The sequence below is a fragment of the Myotis brandtii genome, unplaced genomic scaffold (genome assembly GCF_000412655.1).
Source record: "Myotis brandtii unplaced genomic scaffold, ASM41265v1 scaffold44, whole genome shotgun sequence".
NCBI lineage: Eukaryota > Metazoa > Chordata > Mammalia > Chiroptera > Vespertilionidae > Myotis > Myotis brandtii.
Window position 1 is genome coordinate 306,899 of NW_005366833.1, and position 19,349 is coordinate 326,247.

Below are 19,349 nucleotides of genomic sequence, written 5' to 3' on the forward strand. Positions count from 1 at the left end.
GGCTGGAGCCGAGGCTGCTGCTCCGGAACCTGCGCCCCGCCTTCTCCCGGAATGTCTCGCCTTTTTTTTTTTTTTAAAGATGGTCAGGATAGGTTTTCGCATTTAGGGTTTCCCCCTGTAATCCACAACGGAGGAGCCACTGATCCCTTTGGTTTGTCCTTTACCCTGCACACCCCTTCCGGTCCCCTTTGTTCACACCAGCCATTGTCAGCACATCACTGGAGAACGTGGTGCCCTTCTGGGCAGGAGGAGTTGCGGGGAAACTGAGTTCTGCCTTGGGACCCCTTTGCTTTTCCACGCAGTCTCTAGGTCCTAGAAGAGTCTAGGAGGAGGGAAAGACCTGAACTTTCATGTGAGGACTCTAACCACCTCGCCCCCTCCGCCTCAGGTATTATTAACTCTCCTCTTTGAGTGACGGGGAGGTGATGTTCCAATAAGATCATCTGTGGACCCAGGGCTTGGAATGGGCCCGCTTAGAACCTCAATTTTGCTCCCTGCGAATGGTTCTGTGGCTGACAAAGGCCCCCAAACTGGAGTCTTGGCAGAGTGATTAGGACCGAGATCCCGACCCAGCGGTTCTGAGGAGTGGGCCGGCCCCTCCCTAAGGCCAAATGGATTGGAAAGGCAAACAGAGTTGGAGAAACTAGGTAAGTGGTACCAAATTTACTCTGTACTGCTGAGTGAATTTTCTAATTCTCTTCCATTCTTCTATCCAGTTTTCCACCGTTGCTTATACAGACTCTTTCCCTCCTCTCACCACATCTCCACCTTGACAGCTCTAGCCGCCTTCTCTTCAGATTCACTAACATGAAGTAAGCCCTGAACCTTTTTGCTATTGTAGAGTCTACTCTCTGATTGGGGAAGCTGGAGGATCTCCCCAGCTAGAGTTTTTTTGATAACTAAAACCTTACAATAAGAGCTTCATTCTTTTATTATCAGCTATCTTTGAAGAGATAATAAACTAAGCTTCACAAACCATATACTACACTTTAGTATGAATGAGCTTACCAGCTCCTTTCCAGAAAGAAAATTTTGAGAGAAGGAATGGTAGAGGGATAGCAAGGTCATTGTGTACTAAGGGAGATATGAAGTAATGTCAAAAAAAGGAAATTAAGAAAGAGGGGACATAGATTTTCATCCCAGAGTTAAAAAGCTGGAAGTACTCAGATGTCCAACATGAAAGGAATAGTAAGTATATTATGGAACTGCCATGCGATGGTACATTATGCAGCCTATAAAGTTCATAAGGAACTTTATGAACTTTCTAAAGCACATGTTACAGTATTATGAGGGGGAAAAGGAAGATTAAAATTGTATATACAATTTGATCACAACTATATAAAGCAAACATGTAAAACAAAACCACGAACTTAGAAAAAAGTCTAGAAGGAAATGCACCAAAAATTTAACAATGGTCATCTTTGAGTGATAATATCATTATTGATTCATTTTGCTTTCTATCTTTCTGTATTTTCAAAAATGTTTATTTAGCATACACATGCCTATTACAGTTGTAATGGCAGTATTTAAGAAGTAAACAGATCCCAATGGGGGAAAAGGGGGCCATATGTAACACTTTCCACAATAGAGAATTATTTTTTTTTAAAAGAAGTAAACAAATCCTGAAGAGAGAAAAAAGTGGAAGAAACTAAAATGAACTTTTTACATCACAACCTTTTGAGGTATAGTAAGAAAATTACATCTCGGTTTTGGGAGTAGAATATTTAGGTTTAAATCTTAGCACCACTACTTACCAGCTGGGTGACCTGGTCAAGTTGCTTAAATATTTTGTCTCAGTTTCTATATCTGTAAAATGGGGGTATTGTAAGAATTGAATACAATGTGTATAAAATACTTAGACCACCCCTGGCTCATGTGGCTCAATTGGTTGGAATGTTGCCACACACCTCAAAAGGTAGTGGGTTTGATTCTCGGTCAGGGCACATATCCAGGTTATAGGTTTAATCCCTGGCGAGGTGGGTACAAGAGGCAACCAATTGATGTTTCTCTCTCTCTCTCTCTCTCTCTCTCTCTTCCTCTCTCTCAAAAAATCAGTAAAAGTAAATATATATGTATATATTTTAAAAGGATTTAGACCAGTGCCTAGAACACAAGAATTATTATCACTAGTTTTACTTTGAGTCAACTCTCTCTCTTGTTGCCTGCCTTTTGTGTATATATATCCTGAACCACTTCAGAAGCACAAGAACACTTGTATATTGATCAATAGTAATTGCCCTTTAGAATTGCAATGAACCCTAAATCTATTGCACATTCATGCCTAAAGCCCATATAGTATACATCTGTTTGTTGCGTATTTAAATTATACAAATTTAAAATAGTGCAACATAAAAAGATAAATAAAGTCCAAATATATATACTCCTTTTGAAATAATGGAAATCTCCTAAATGAAAAGAATCTAAAAAGTTCAAAGTGGGTGGGCCAAGTGAATTGTAAACTGCATTTATGCTATTACTACATGGCTGTTCCTCTTTAGCTGGTAATAAAAAAACCCACAATTAATAAGCAAATAGTTCTAATGCACTTATGCGCTACGAATCTTTTTAAACCACTCTACACATATTAACTCATTAGGGTTCCCACAACAACTTAATGAGGTAGGGACTATTGCTATCTCATGGGGCTGTTTGAAGAATCAATCAAATGAGATCTTGTGTATTATCATCATCTTCACTTAACAGGAATCTAAGGCAAAAAGAGATTAAGTAACTTGCTTAAGTTCTCTTCATTAGTAAGAGGAGGAGCAAGGATTGGACTAGGTAGTCTGCCTCAAGCTAAATGCACCAATCCATGCCTTAAAACTTCTACCTCTTATATAAGGAACAAATACAGAATTGTTATGGGAAAATTACTCTTGAGTTATGTGAATTTTACTTTATGCAAGACCTTCAAGAACCCAGCCATCCATAACTAAGATGTCCTAAGGAAACTGCATGGAAACTACATGCATTTCATAGGGTCAGTGATTGAACTCTCAAATTTCTGTCTTCATTGCTGCTATTGGCACCTAATTCTGTATGATTTATTTACTTAAAAAACGAGAAATGGTATAGGAAGCATCACTTTGGGGAGGGGGTAGAGTAGAAACCCCTAGTGCTTAAATTTAATTCTTTTACTTTCCTGGCCTGGGATAGTCATGAACACAAATGATCTCAAACTGGACATGTATTCAGAGGCATTTCCCTCTTCCTGAGGGAACTTGAACACTCAGATCCTGGAACAAAAACTTCACTCTCCGGGATATGAATTTAAAGTCAAATAGAAAGAATTGTTAGGAGTCCCCCTCACCCCCAAAAGAATGTTAACATCTCCCTTTTCCAGGTCCCTCAAATTCCTTCCTCTGGCTGAAGTACACCTTTGGTCAGTTCTTAACTAGATTACATTTGGCCAGTGTGCTTTTTTAAGTTTTTAAAAAACATTTCAGTAACTCTGGCATTTCCTTTATTGTTATTCTTTTTTTTTTTTATTGTTGACTCATGAAGTCTGTTGTTAGTTATTACAGAAAGAAATCTTTGACTTTGCCACACAAAGTTAAAGCAGCAGGTAACAGCCTGGTTTTACATATCAATTGCGATAGAAATGAAAAAAGACATTCAGAAACGAAAAATCAGGTATCAGCTTCTGTGCATTGCTAGAAATAGTTTGCTGGTTGCATTCTACCATCATAAAACATATTCAGTTGGCTGCTTTGTCCTCATGATGTAATAATGGGGAGAAGGAGGTCATGGGGTACCAGAGTCTCCTTCAGCATCTACAACTGTGTAGCCATTCATGACCAATGGATGGTAAGAAGGATGCTGTCAACATATTCAGACACTCTTTTTAACAGTCTCTTCTTTATCTCCCAATCTTGTTCTGGATTTAATTTATCTGAGACTGAAATTAAAGAATAAAAGAACTGTAACTCATTAAACCTTCATAATAATTCTTCAAGCAATATTTTATAAAGATGATTTGTTCTGAAGAGACTTATATATTAGATGTCCTTCAACTCTTGGATTAAACAGAACTTTGCTCCATAGGCTTTATTGCTCACTCTGACAAACTGAAGAACAATCCCATTTCATTTTAGAATATGAAAAAAAGTTATCTTCTTCATAGAATCTGTGTGTGCTTAAACAAGTCATTTTACCTCTCAGCACCTCAGTTTTCTCATCTGAAGATACTATTTAAACTAGAGTAATAAACACAAATGGTCAACACATATTTGAAATATATGAAAAAATTTTCAGTATCATTAGTAGTCAACAAAATAACAATTAAAAAAATATATATTTTATTGATTTTTTACAGAGAGGAAGGGAGAGGATAGAGAGTTAGAAACATCGATGAGAGAGAAACATCGATAAGCTGCCTCCTGCACACCCCTTACTGGGGATGTGCCTGCAACCAAGGTACATGCCCTTGACTGGAATCGAACCTGGGACCCTTCAGTCCACAGGCCGACACTCTATCCACTGAGCCAAACCGGTTAGGGCCAAAATAACAATTTAAACTAATATTTGTTCACCAGCTGAGTAAAGATAGTTTAACATAAAACCTTTTAAAATTCATAATTATAACATTTATAATTTTAACATGATAAGTTGTAAACTTAGAGAAGGTATGGAGAAGTGGATAGTGTCACACACTGCTGGTAGTCCTAGAAAATGCTACGACTTGTCTGAGGATAATTAGACAGTTTGTAACATTTTCCATCAGAAGTGTTTATATTCTTTAACTCAACCATTCTACCTCTAGAAATCCATACCAAAAAATATCAAAGGACTGTTCATGCCAGCTCAGTTGGAAACAACCTAACTGTCCAGTAAAGTGGATTGGCTAAAGATTGAGAGATTAGGATTTGTTACAGAAGGAATTAAAAAAAAATACTAACATTCCACTTTTGCATACTATCCAGGATTATGTACAGGAAAGACTATTATCGTGAGAAAGAATGTTCCATATTCCTTTGTTGGGGGGCAGCAAGAACACACCAGGTGTTAGACCAGTGAGGTCAGCAACCTCCATATGGTACTTGAGTTTGGCTAGGAAAGAATTCAGAGTCAAGGCTCAAACAATAAGAGAACATTTACTTGGAAAATCACAGAGGTAGAAGAAGTAATTCGAAGAAGAAATGGGCTTAGGAAACAAGTTATAGAGGCAAAGGAAAGGCTCCTGGAGCTTAGAAGTGAGGGAGGGGGTGGAGAGAGGGAAAGACATGGCCATGCTCCCAGGAGGGAGAGTGCACTGGGTCCTCTGTCCTAAGGGTTTTAAGGGTGGATATTTTAGGAGAGGCCCCACGGGAGATCTTAATAGAATATTCAGCAGCTTTCCAAGTGTGTCTCTTCAGGGTCTAGGTCTCCACTGATTGTAGCTGGTCCTGAGGACAGCCATGGTGTTGCTTATCTGGTTTTACTGCTTTTCTGGACCTGGAGCTGAAATACAACATAAGGCCTAGATATTAACTCAATAGGAAAGGTCAGGAGGTCTAAACCACATGACCAGAGATATGCTAGGGGAGGAAAGGACCCTGGGGAAAAGGACCCACAATTGTCCTTTGCTAGGCACCCAGGGATTTCTGCCCTGGTGACCTTCTGTACTTGACCCATTGTCTTTGCTCTGCTCATGTCTGTCTAACTGCCTATCACACCTGCATCTCCCTATTAGAATATCAAAATCCCACCATGAAAGACCCATCACACAGAATTCTCCTGTAGTGGAGGGAAAATATCCTCTACCTGTCACTCTGTTGCAGCAGGAGATGAAGACATCAGGGAATTAGAAGTAAAACTCACCACTTTCTGGTTAAGGAAGAAGGAAGGGAGAGGAGGAGAGAGATACTGGTCCTGTTTTCTCTCTCCAGGCTTCTTCCAGGAAGAGGGTGTAAGAGAAAAGAGGGGGCATCTCTGTCTCCTACCTCCCATTGGGAGGCTGCCTCCCAGGCTGTTCCTTCCCAGGCATCAATGCAAATGTGGCAGGGCAGTGTGGTCAGGCAGAGAGAGGCTCTGAGATTTCACTTCCTAACCACCTGGTTCCTCATGGCAGGGATGCTGAGCCAACGGCCATGGAATGGTTATAGCAGGATGAAGTGACCATCCTCAGAGTCTGGGGGAACCCATGTAAACTGGCTTAATGAAGAGACTCACTTGTTGCTAGTAGTAACTGAGGTGAGACCGAGGTTGTGAGTAAATGCCCCTCAGCTCCAAGGGAAGCCAAGAGTAAGGACAGAATACATCTTCACAGCTGCAGATTTCAACCACAAATACTGCAGGGCAAGTTGCAACCAGGAACACAGAGGATAATGCTCTGGACACCGGGATCCAAATAAGTCCACACTACAATGGGTTGTTAATTAAAAAAATTTTTTTTCTTTTATTCTAAGACAGGTACTCCTCATCTCATTTGCTTGTTAAAGGGACGAGATCTTTTGTCCTACAAAATTCCTCACATTCGGATTTGGCTGAGTGCTTCTTCACAGTAGCCACTAATGAGTTCTCTACCCCCACTGTTTCCTCTAAGCTGGTGGTTAGAACTAGAGGTTTGATATTTAGCAATGATAAACTTGCACAGTGAATTCTGATATAGTCAGCCTGATTCATCTGCGATAAATTCACCATCAACCTTTTGAATATGTTTTTGGCATCTGTTGGTGATGGTTGTTTAAGACCATTTTATTTAATCCATTCTAATTCTATCATTCCTTCTGAACATATTTGCTGGAATTCTTGTATAAAAAGATTTTTTTAAACCTCATCAACTATTTGGTTACCCTGAAATAGAGTTTGTACAGAAAAGGCAGGATCCATGCTTAATTTTTTTCTTTCTTGGTTTTCTTGATAATGAATATGGTGTACTAGCAACCTCCAATGGTGACTGATGAAATTTTGTGTTCTTGTTTTTTATTAGTATTATTATGGACATGTGGATTTATATGTGTTTTGGATGGATTAATGTGTTTCAATTAATTATAGTCATGATGCTTTTCCTTGCTCAGATTGTTCCATATTTGGTAATGGGTGCCCCTTCATTTTGACTTCTATGTCCTTTTGACAGGACCATTTGTCTTCAATAGTGTCCTTATTTTCTGGATCAGCAAGGTGTCCCAAGAAATTTCTTGCCCTGGAACTATAACCAGCCACTTCTTCAAAGGGTCCAGGTTCCTTTTAGCTGAAAATAATATTTGGAAAATACAGTCTTGCTGATGGGGAGACTCACTGCCACTAGGTTGTTAATGATGGTAGGCCTTTTTAGTGGATAGCACTCAGAAATACATGGTTCATAGTAATAGACAAAGAAATAATGAGTTCATACTAATATTATCTATTCAAAAATTTTAATTATGGTAAAATATCCATAAAATATTTTACCATTTTAACCATTTTTAAATGTATGGTTTTGTAGCATTACATACATTCTCATTGTAGCAACCATCAACATTATCCATCGCTAGGACTTTTTCATCTTCCTAAATTGAAACCTGTACCCATTAAACATTAAATCCCACTCCCTTTTTTTCTCCAGTTCCTGGCAACCACCACTCTACTTTCTGTATCTATGAATGTTTGCCTTTTTGTGGCAGGTTTTTTTCCATTTAGCATAATGTTCTTGAGACTGAATAATATCCTATTGTATGTATATAGCACATTTTGTTTATCCACTCATCCATTGATGAACATTTGGATTGTTTCCACCTTTTGGCTATTGGGAATAATGTTGCAATGCAAATGGGTTACAAATATCTGTTCAAGTCCCTGTCCTTAATGATTTTGTGTCTATACCTGGAAGTGGAATTGCTGGGTAATTCTTTGTTTAATATTTTGAAGAATAGCCACACTGTTTTCCATTTTCACAGCAATGAATAGGGTTCAAATTTTCACCACATTCTTATCAACTCTTGTTATTTTCTCTTTGTTTTAATAGTAGCCATCCTAATGGATGTGAACCAGTTCAAATGTCAGATTATAGAGTTTTGATTAAACTTCTTTGATTTACTTTGTATAATTTTTCTCTTTACTTGGAAAATCTTGGTTCTTAAAGACATCGATTCAAGTATTTATTTCCTATTCTTAAATGTATATATTATAGTTTAAAAAGCAATGTCAATATTACTTCCAATAATAAGGCCACTGAATGCAGCTTAAGATTTCTTTGTCGTTCTTCTATCCCCAGGGTATATCCCCTGAGGGATACATAGTCAAATTACTGTTTTAAAAGTCACTTGAAATATTTTCCCCCCTGTGGTTATGCTATCAGTTTGATATACAGTTGGGGCTACAGGTTTCCATTTGTTTTCAAATTTTAAAAATTGGTTTTTAAATTTTTAATAATTTTAAAAGTATATGAAACATTTACATAGTTCAGTCAAAAATATAAAGCAGCACAATCAGAGACTTTTCATTTCATCTCCATCTCCTGAGACACCTTTAGGGGGTGCCAGGCTAGAGTCATTAGATATACTTAGTCTTACAGACTTACAGAAAGGTGAAGAGGACACAATTACTTTTATGAAATATCTTAATCTTTAGTAATGCTTTCTATCGAAAAGTCTCCTTTTCTAATATTAGTAAAGTTATACCACCTTTATTTTTATTAGTATTTTCATGATATATAATTTTCCATACTTTTAAAAACCTCTCTGTCCTTCTTATTTGAAGTATGTTTCTTAAAAGCAGAAAACAGCTGGCTTTGAGTTCATTATCAGTCTGAAAAATCTTAGTTTTCCTGAATAGACACTTCTCCAAAGAGGACATATAATAGATGTGAAAAAAAATGCTCAAAGGTCATTAATTGTTAGAGAAATGCAAAATAAAACCAAAATGAGATACCATCTCACACCTGTCAGAATTGCTATCAATGTCCCGCTGGTGTGGCTCATTGATTGGGCATTGACCCATGAACCAGGAGGAGGTCACTGTCTCTCTCCCTCTCTCTTCCTCTCTCTGGGGGAAAAAAAAATATATATATATATATATGAATTGCCTGGCTGGTGCAGCTCAGTGGTTGACTGTGGACCTATGAACTGGGAGGTCACAGTTTGATTCCCAGTCAGGGGGCACATGCCAGGGTTGAGGGCTCAATCCCCAGTAGCGGGTGTGCAGAAGGCAGCCAATCAATGATTCTCTCTCATCATTGATGTTTCCATCTCTCCTTTCCTCTCTGAAATCAATAAAAACTATTTTAAGAAAAGAGAATTGCCATAATCAATAAATCAAATAACAAGTTCTGGCGAGGATGTGGAGAAAAGGAAACTCTTATGCACTGTTGGTAGGAATGCAGATTGGTACAGCCACTGTGGAAAGCAGTATGGTGTTACCTCAAAAAGTTGAAAGTGGAACTGCCTTATGAACCAGTGATTCCACTTCTGGGTATGTATTTAAAGAAACCCAAAACATTAATTCAAAAGAATATATGCACCCCTCTGTTCATTGCAGCATTATTTACAACTAGAGGCCCGGTGCAGGAAATTCATGCGTGGGAGGGGGGTCCCCTCAGCCCAGCCTGCACACTCTCCAATTCGGGATCCCTCTCATAATCTGGGACCGCTGGCTCCTAACTGCTCACCTGCCTGCCTGCCTTGATCACCCCTAACTGCCCCCCTTGCCGACCTGGTCTCCCCCAACTGCCCCCCCGCCCCAGTTTTATGCTCTTTTTTGCTCTTATTGTTTCCTTTTGGCCTAATCAACTATTTTTATCATTCCAGTCAACTTGTTGGCCATACATTCTTTATGCCTTTCGAGGTTACACTGGAGATGACTGCATTCATACAATCGTTCTTGAGTTATTAGTGTTTAATATAAATTAGTACTTCTCACATAATAATAGGACCTTGGAATCTATGAACTCTATCTTTTCTATGTTTATGTTGTAATGCATTTTAATTTTACATAAATATAAAACCTCATAAGACAGAATTAGTAGTACTAATATTAGTATTATTTTTATATATTCCATGTTCACTTAGGTTTACTCATATATTTACCCTTTCTGGTTCTCTTAATTTCTTCCTATATTCTGTATTTCTGCCTGAGATCATTTTTCTTTTTCTTGAAGAATTCCTTTTAATAGTTCTTGCTATGTTGGTCTCATGGCAATGAATTATTTTGGTCTCATGGCAATGAATTATCTTTGTTTATCTGGAAATGTCTTTGTTTCACTTTCACTTTCAAAGTATGTTTTTGTTCTTGTTTTAGCTCCTGCTGTGGCCCAATGCAGACACTTCAGGTCCCAGGGCTTGTGCTGCCCCGCTGGTGATGGGCCCCTGATTCCTGACTCCCTCTTCATGCCCATGTACCAGCTTTGACCTACCTGAACTATAGGAGGGTGTTTCTTTCTTTCTTTTTTTTTTTTTAATTAAATCTTTATTGTTCAGGTTACATTTGTTCCTCTTTTTTTTCCCCCCCATAACTCCCCTCCTCCCGGTTCCCGCCCCACCCTCCGCCCTCACTCCCCACCCACTGTCCTCATCCATAGGTGCACGATTTTTGTCCAGTCTCTTCATTCTGTACATCAGATTATTTATTCACTTGGTTCTTAGATTCACTTGTTGATAGATGCATGTTTGTTGTTCACAATTTGTATCTTTACCTTTTTCTTCTTCCTCTTCTTAAAGGATACCTTTCAGCATTTCGTATAATACTGGTTTAGTGGTGATGAACTCCTTTAGCTTTTCCTTATCTGTGAAGCTCTTTATCTGACCTTCAATTCTGAATGATAGCTTTGCTGGATAAAGTATTCTTGGTTGTAGGTTCTTGGTATTCAGCACTTTGAATATTTCTTGCCATTCCCTTCTGGCCTGCCAAGTTTCTGTTGAGAAATCAGCTGACAGTCGTATGGGTATTCCCTTGTAGGTAACTGAGTTTCTTTCTCTTGCTGCTTTTAAGATTCTCTCTTTGTCTTTTGCTCTTGGCATTTTAATTATGATGTGTCTTGGTGTGGTCCTCTTTGGATTCCTTTTGTTTGGGGTTCTCTGCGCTTCTTGGACCTGTAAGTCCATTTCTTTCACCAGGTGGGGGAAGTTTTCTGCCATTATTTCTTCAAATAGGTTTTCAATATCTTGCTGTCTCTCATCTTCTGGCACCCCAATTATTCTGATGTTTGTACGCTTGAAGCTGTCCCAGAGGCTCCTTACACTATCTTCGTATTTTCGGATTCTTTTTTCATTTTGCTTTTCCGGTTGGGTGTTTTTTGCTTCTTCGCATTTCAAATCTTTGGCTTGATTCTTGCGCTCCTCTGGTCTGCTATTGGGTGTAATATTCTTTATTTCAGAGCGTGTATGCTTAATTTCTAGTTTCTTTATCATAGCATCGAGGGTCTCATTAGTTTTCGTGAGGCTCTCCAAAAGTTTATTGCAAGCCCTCAAAATTGCGTTTTTTAGCTCTATATCCTCCATTTCTGTCATGTTTTTTTGTCTCCGCATTTTTTATGCTTTCTTGGTGCACCCCCTAGTGGTCTTTGTGCGCAGTCTTGTTCTAGTTGAGCCTTGATTGTTGTAGTTAATACTAGAGGGATTTGACCACCAGGCCGACTGGCTGTGTGAATCAGCTGTGTCTGCCGCGGAAAACTTCTGTCCTCTGGGGAGGTGCTAATCTAGCCTTTGCCTGAGGCGATCTGGCAAATGGCTCTGCGCAGGGCTTGGGCGGGGCGGGCTCAACAGGGCGGGCGGGCGGAGGGAGCGGTTATGGCCCCTCTCAGTCCCGTTCCCAGAGGCTCTGCTTCTCAGAACCCCCGGAACCGCTGCAAACCTCGGAGGGAAAGCTGCCTTCCAACTGATGCCAGACACTCCCGCTTCTCCCGTTTGGGTCCGAGTCCCCAGCGATTCGCCCGTATCTGGAGCTCAGAGTCTGAGACTCCCCCCTGACCGAAAACGACAACCGCGCTCTCAGCCACCAGCCCGCTTTGCGCGCGCACCTCCGCACCTGAGTTTTTTCCACACTGCGCCTCCTCTGAGCCTCGGTGTGCTGTTGTTTTTCCTTCTAGTTGAAGAGTCTCTCCTCAGCCAGCCTTCCTGTGGTTCTGGGTGATGTCCGTTCCGTCTTTTAGTTGTATTTTTGAAGTGGTTGTTTGCGGCAGCAGTCTCCGGTGTTTACCTATGCCGCCATCTTGGTCTCAACCAGGAGGGTGTTTCTTACTGGCTTGGTAACTGTGGACCAGTTCTTACCTGGGAAACCCAAAAAACCTTTTCACAATCCATTGGGCTATAACCACATCTTCTCCAATTAGGCTTCTATTCCAGCCTTGTGGAGAGGGCTTTCTTCTAAGTTTTGCCATCCTTGGGTACTTTCCTCAGGGCTGTTGTATTGTTTAGCATTCTCCTTATATCTTCATAGTTACTCTCTTGATGGAATTAGTAATTCTTTATATCAGACTTTCCTTATTTATATTACTGTGTGATTTCTCTCTACTTGGGTCTTTAATGATATAACTGCATCCCCAGAATAAACCCTATTGGTCATGATGCATTATCTTTATTGGATATGTATTATTCAATATATTAGATATATATTTTTTGATTAAATTTGCTAATATCTTGTTACGTTTCACATGTATGTTAGGAGGAAGAATGTTCTATTTTCTTTTAATGTCTTTGTCTACTTCTGGAATTAGGGAAATACTGGCCTCATAAAATGATTTGGTGTTTCTTCTCTATTTTCTGTAAAAGTATGTGTAGGATTGGTATTATTTCTTTCTTAAAGGTTGTATGGAATTCACTAGTGAAGTTGTCTGGGCCTGGAGTTTCTTTGTGGAAGTTGTTAAACATGAATTCAATTTCTTTCATTGCTAATGGTCTGCTCAGGTTTCTATTTCTTCTTGAGTCAATTATCAATAATATGTGTCTGTCAATGAATGCATCCATTTCATCTAAGTTGTCCAATATATTGGCATAAAGTTGTTCACAATACAGTATACCCTTTTATCCTGAATGTCTTTTGGGTCTGTAGTGATGTCCTCTCATTCTCTCCTGATATTGGTAATTTGCATCTTCTCTTCATGTTTTGCTTAATGAGTCATCTGGGTAGGAGCTTGTGAATTTTATCAGTTTCACTCCCTTAGAACCAGATTTTAGGTTTATTGATTTTCTGCATTGTTTTCCTGTTTGGTAGGCCACATTTTGACACTTCTTCATCTCTGTAATCTTGTACTCTAAAATCCTGGCTGCTAAGGCAATTTTTCTAATGATGTCCAATAAACACAATGCCTTCAAATAGATTTTATTTTTGCATTCTTTCTGGCTATTCAAGTTGTTCTCAGCAGGAACACATGCTACTTCATTACAGCCAGAAGCAGAAATCTGAGAGGAATAATTTTGGGAGGCTGGTATTGCAGGCAGAGCACTGATTTGGAGGCAGGATTCGCAGGTTCAGACTTTTCTCTGTTGTTTACTAATATGCTATTAATAACCTTGGGCGAGTCAACTTGACTAGTTTTTGTTTCCTTGTATGTAAAATGGGGATAACAATAATATCTCACATCACAATGTTTTTCTAAGTATTAAGTAATTTCAACATGAAACTTTTATGAATTATAACACATTTTATAAATAAAGGGTGACTCATATTTAATATGTACAACTGTGGATGCCTTGAAGGCAGGGACTGAGTCTTTTTTATCATGATTCTTCAACACCTAGCACAATTCCTGGAATATATTTTAGTGTTTAATAAACATTTGTTGAGCTCAAACAAAGCTATTTTACATTAATAATTTAAAATTCTCACATACTGGCTCAGAATAAATGTATACTGTATGCCCATGGTTATTGATAATATCTGAATTAATCTAGGTCGTGCTGACTTGTTAATTATCATTATTTAGACTAAAAATGTATACTATATGTAAATTTCCTGTATTATTCTTATAGAGTTATCCTCTTTCTGGTCACAAGTAGAAAAAAGTGCTGAAAGAGCAATATACAGTGGGAAATCCCCAAAGATTGTCTCCAAGGAGGAGGAGGAGGTAGAAACACACCCTGATTCTGGTAATGCTGGAGATGGAATGTACAAATATAAACTGAGGTTCCTGAGAGATGTGTCACTGAAGTGTGTAAGCTCTCATCTCGTGTCCACATCTCTTTACATTGGGCTGCTGGGTGTGTCCAGAGGAATTAACTACACTGCTTTCAGGTGACAGGTTTGTGTTTGATCTTAACACCATTTCTGTTTTATTTTGTTGTTTTTTTCTTCCACATGTCATCAGTTTTAAATTCAAGGTGAAGCTCATTCAGGCTATGTCAGTTTTTCCCAGCTTCAATATTCTGCATATCACCTTCATAATTCTTTTCTCCATCTACGTACCGCTTATACTACTAAGATTTTTTTGAACTTGTTTTTTCCTAAATGAATGTGTCTTAAAAGAAACTTAATGTCACAATCACCAATGGAAAATCAATACCACTTTTCGAGATTATAGTAAAAATAAATAATAGTAAAAACAATTTTATTAATTGCTACAAAGAGGCCATTGCCTACTGATTGTGAGCCCTAAGCCTGCTCTTTATGAACATAAACAACAGAGAGGTGTTAAAGCCTTTATAAGTTGAGTTGTTATCCTTGATATAATTTTTAAAAACTTGGAAAAGAATTGAAAGGGAGTGATTTCTTCCTTAAGTGATTCCATTTAATGTAATGATTTGCCAGCATGCTACCTAAAGGTATTTCATGTACCACACTTTGTGATATACTAGTTTAGATAATCTCCAAGGTCTCTTTCAGCTTTCAATATTTATAGTGTTTCAAACATTTTCTCTTCCAGTATTTGTGTAGTTCTCACTCAATCTGTCCCTGACTTATATACATCATGAACAGACAATTCCTTTTCAGCAATGACCATCTCTGCTCCTAGTGCTGAGAGTCACTATGAAAACAATTGGGAATTTCATGTAATAAATAGAAAAAGGGGGGAAACCGAAAATCAGGAAGTGATTGAGAGAAGGCAACTCAGACAAAAGTCATCCTGCTTTCTTTCTTTTAAAAATATATCTTTTTATTACTTTTCAGAGAGGAAAAGAGAGCGAGATAGATAGGAACATCAATGATGAGAGAGAATGATTGATTGGCTGCCTCCTGCACAACCCCCGACTGGGGATTGAGCCTGCAACCCAGCATGTGCCCTGGACCAGAATTGAACCCGGAACCCCTCAGTCCACAGGCCAACGCTCTATCCACTGAGCCAAATCAGCCAGGGCCATCCTGCTTTCTTGACCTAGAATAATTTCATATATTTTCTCAAACATTTCCTTTTAATTCCCTTGCACATTTCCTTTGAGTGTTATTTGAGTTAAAATAAGCATGTTCTTCACAAAAACAGACATGTAGGAGGATTAAGAGGTTGTTAGCCATCTATCCCTTACTATAAATTAATCCAATATGCTTATTTCCTTAATACCTGAGATTACCTACATTGAAGGAAAGGGGATTAAATAACTTTGATGAGTAGTGTCTTTTGGGAGTCTAGGGAGCATAAGAGGAGAGAGAATTGGTTGAGAAGTCATGGAGAGGCAGAAGAGACATAAGGAAGGCAAGTCCCAAAAGTTTAGTGTGGTTTAACATTTTCTCTCTTTCCCCTTGTTCTCACTTCATCACTTTAATTTCCGTTCTAGAGACCCAGAAGTCAGGTTAGTACAGTCTTGACTTCTAGAGGTAAAATTATACAGTTTACCTACTTCTTAGGTTAAGTCAACTTTTATAGGCATGAGTACTCCCCACCATTAGTAAAACTATGTCTAAGAAAAAATGTACTGTGTTCTGTAACATAGTATTTGGTAACCTGAGAACTGTCTGTACAGTGCCGCACACACAAAGGGGAATTAAGAAGTGTTATTACTTCTGTCTGCCTTTGTAAATCTCCAGTGGGATAGAAAATGTCAGGCAGATTGTTAGTACAGACATGGATTTTCCCAAGAAAACAGTTCAATTTTACATATAGTGTTGCTATGTGTTTTAGGTCCTGTTTTCCTATTATGCTAAGTGCAATGGTTCTTTTGATGATTGTCAAGCAGGTTCTAGATCAGCGCTTTTCAAACTATCTGTGGTGAAGGATAGGATTCTTTCTTTTTTTTTGTTTTGTTTCTGATCTGTGGCAGACCAATCCTGGCATGCAGCTTGGGCCACATTTGACTCACCATGCCAATCTAACAACACACCCAGGACTGTTACCTCGCTCAGCTAGACAACTTGTCCAGTCTTGAGCTTGGATGTTGCTGGCAATGTCAGATTGCATAAGAGCTTATACACACGTATTCCTAATTTCTGGTTTATCTAATTGAAGACTAGAGAAAAAAGTTCACCAACCACACTTTATGTAGACTTGGTCTGGTAGGTATGCTCTGAGAGTTTCTCTTATAAAATGACAAGACCCCTCCAACCCTGGGCAGTCCTTTTATTGACCTAAAATCAATGTAATCTAACATTCCATCAACAAAAATTATCTGAGCACTACTGGTTTGTAGTATGAATTTTCCAACTCATTTGGCATACTCTTGTTGCTATTTTCATTCTTTTGAACTCTACCAGAAAATTGGGAACCCAGAAAATCTATAGATCTTATTATTATATTTTACCAATGATAATATTTATATTATATAAACATAATATGTAAAATAATTTATAAAGCTTTATTCTCTTATTATTATTTTACCAATGATAATATTTATATTATATAAACATAATATGTAAAATAATTTATAAAGCTTTATTCTGTCAGGTTGTTATGATCCCTGAGGTTTTAGAACTTTATAACAATACACATTTATTTCTTGTTCATGCTCTATGTCCATCATGGGTCTGTTTTAGCTCAGCTTCAATTTACCTTCGTTTTAGGACCCATACTCAGAGAGTAGTCCAAGTTGGGACACTGCTGGTCTTGTGCTTAGAGAAAAGAGAAGATGGCACCATGTGATGACTTCTAAAACTCTCCCCAAAAGTATACACATTACTTTCTCTCATATTTCAATGGCTGACAAGTCACATGACCAAGGCTGAAGTCAATGAATCAGGGATATGTAACTTTCCAGAGGGAGGGCCTGGAAGGAAGGGCAGCAAAGAATTCAAGTACTGATAACATCGATGTCACTCACTGTTAAAATCGAGTGAGAGTTGGCAGAAGAATAGAGAGGCGTTCCATAATCAAGAAAGATGAAATTACTTTTACTACTTTCAATACCAATTTGAGAACATTGTACTCTCTTTTCCAGTTTCATTGAGATATAATTGACATGTAACATCATATAAGTTTAAGGTATACAATGTAATGATTTGCATATGTATATATTGTGAAATGATTACCACAATAAGGTTATTTAACACATCCATTACCTCACATAGTGATAATTTTTCTATGTGTGGTGAGAACTTTTAAGATCTGTTTTCTAAGCAACTTTTAAGTATATGCCAAGAACAATATCAAGGAGTTTTCTCCCTCTATGTTCTCTTTTAGGAGTTTTATGGTTTCAGGTTTTACATTTCAGTCTTTAATGCATTTTGAGTTAATTTTTGTGAATGGTGTAAGCCGATCCACCCTTGCTGCTTGACGCAGTCGTTGCAGGGAAGAAACATCTGCACAGCTTATGTTTCAAGGGACCTGGCGTATATGGCATACTGTTCTTAATATGTTTGCTCCCCCTCTTAATGCTATGTGTTTTAAACAGGACCACCTCTTTGAGAAAGGTTGTTTCCCCAGGTGAGGATTTTTATCAGTAAAACCCCTTAACTAAGTGCCAGGTGGGTAGTTAATCACTTTAACTACGAACAATCATGCTTAAACTACATAATGTTTATTTAGAATAATCTCCTTCAGTTACTTCCTTGTAGCTTAATAGAACAATAGAGTAACCTTGGAATGGAGATAAGAAACGCCCTAACCTTTGGAATAGAATGGATAGGATTAAGATCAAATAGTATAAATACAGATGTAAAAGGACAATAAAGTGTAGGAACCTGGCTAAGAGGAACCTCGCCATGATGATCACCTGAAGGCTGCCTCCGTGTCATTCCTTCTTCACCGACTCCGTCCACACCTTGGGGAACCCCTGGACCTGTTGGGGCTAGACCCCAACAGTGGCCCAGTTTCATTTTTTTCCCATGTGGCTGATTAGTTTTCCCAACACTATTTATTGAAGAAACTACCTTTTCTTGATTGAGTATTCTTGGTTTCTTTGTCAAATATTTAGATGACCGCATATGTGTGCATTTATTTCTGGGTTCTCAATTCTGTTCCATTGATCTGTGTGTCTGTTTTATGCCAGTACCATGCTGTTTTGATTACTATGACTTTGTAATATAGTTTGAAACCAGGAAGCATGGTGCCTCCAGTTTTGTTTTTCTTTCTCAGGATTACTTTGGCCATTCAGGGTCTTTGTGGTTTTATATATATATATTTTTTTATTTTTTTAAATATATTTTATTGATTTTTTTACAGAGAGGAAGGGAGAGGGATAGAGAGTTAGAAACATGGATTAGCTGCCTCCTGCACACCCCCTACTGGGGATGTGCCCGCAACCAAGGTATATACCCTTGACGGGAATCTAACCTGGGACTCTTTAGTCCACAGGCCGATGGTCTGTCCACTGAGCCAAACTGGTTAGGGCAGTATGGCCATTTTAACAGTATTAATTTTTCATTTTACTCTGTCTTAAAGGCTTTGTAAGATTAGTTCGTTGAGTGTCATAAATGGAAAATGTATCCCCTATGTTAATTATAGATTTATATTAAAAAGAGAAACATCTTGGGAATTTATCCATCTCTCTAGAGCAGTGGTCGGCAAACTCATTAGGCAACAAAGCCAAATATCAACAGTATAACGATTGAAATTTCTTTTGAGAGCCAAATTTTTTAAACTTAAACTGTATAGGTAGGTACATTGTTATTAACTTAATTAGGGTATTCCTAAGCTGGCCTTTCCTAAAAACATCTGAGGGGTCAACCTCAGCAAACGTACCCCCACTTCTTCTAACGCCACTTCTTCAAAATAGACTCGCCCAGGCCGAAAACCGACTTCTGCGCATGGGCCACGAAGTTTCAATCGCACTGTACTTGTGCTCCCGCACTTGGTATTTTGTGGAAGAGCCACACTCAAGGGGCCAAAGAGCCGCATGTGGCTCGTGAGCTGTGGTTTGCCGACCACTGCTCTAGAGTATTTGAGGATGACATATAAATAAGCATGACTATAAAGTAAACATGAAAGAGAATAAAATCCAATCTTTTTAAAAAAATATATTTTATTGATTTTTTTACAGAGAGGAAGGGAGAGGGATAGAGAGTTAGAAACATCGATGAAAGAGAAACCGATCAGCTGCCTTCTGCACATTCCCTACTGGGGATGTGCCCGCAACCAAGGTACATGCCCTTGACCG

At 38.5% G+C, this 19,349-nt stretch overlaps 1 long non-coding RNA gene across 1 annotated transcript in view; it reads left to right on the forward strand.

Annotated features, from left to right (window-relative positions):
• The first annotated feature begins 6 nt into the window (after positions 1–6).
• The window catches only part of LOC102249750, a 55,163-nt gene continuing 35,820 nt past the window's right edge, over positions 7–19,349 (forward strand). The window contains exon 1 of the long non-coding RNA XR_314064.2: positions 7–647. This is a non-coding gene — a long non-coding RNA (uncharacterized LOC102249750). The remainder of the gene's footprint in view (positions 648–19,349) is intronic.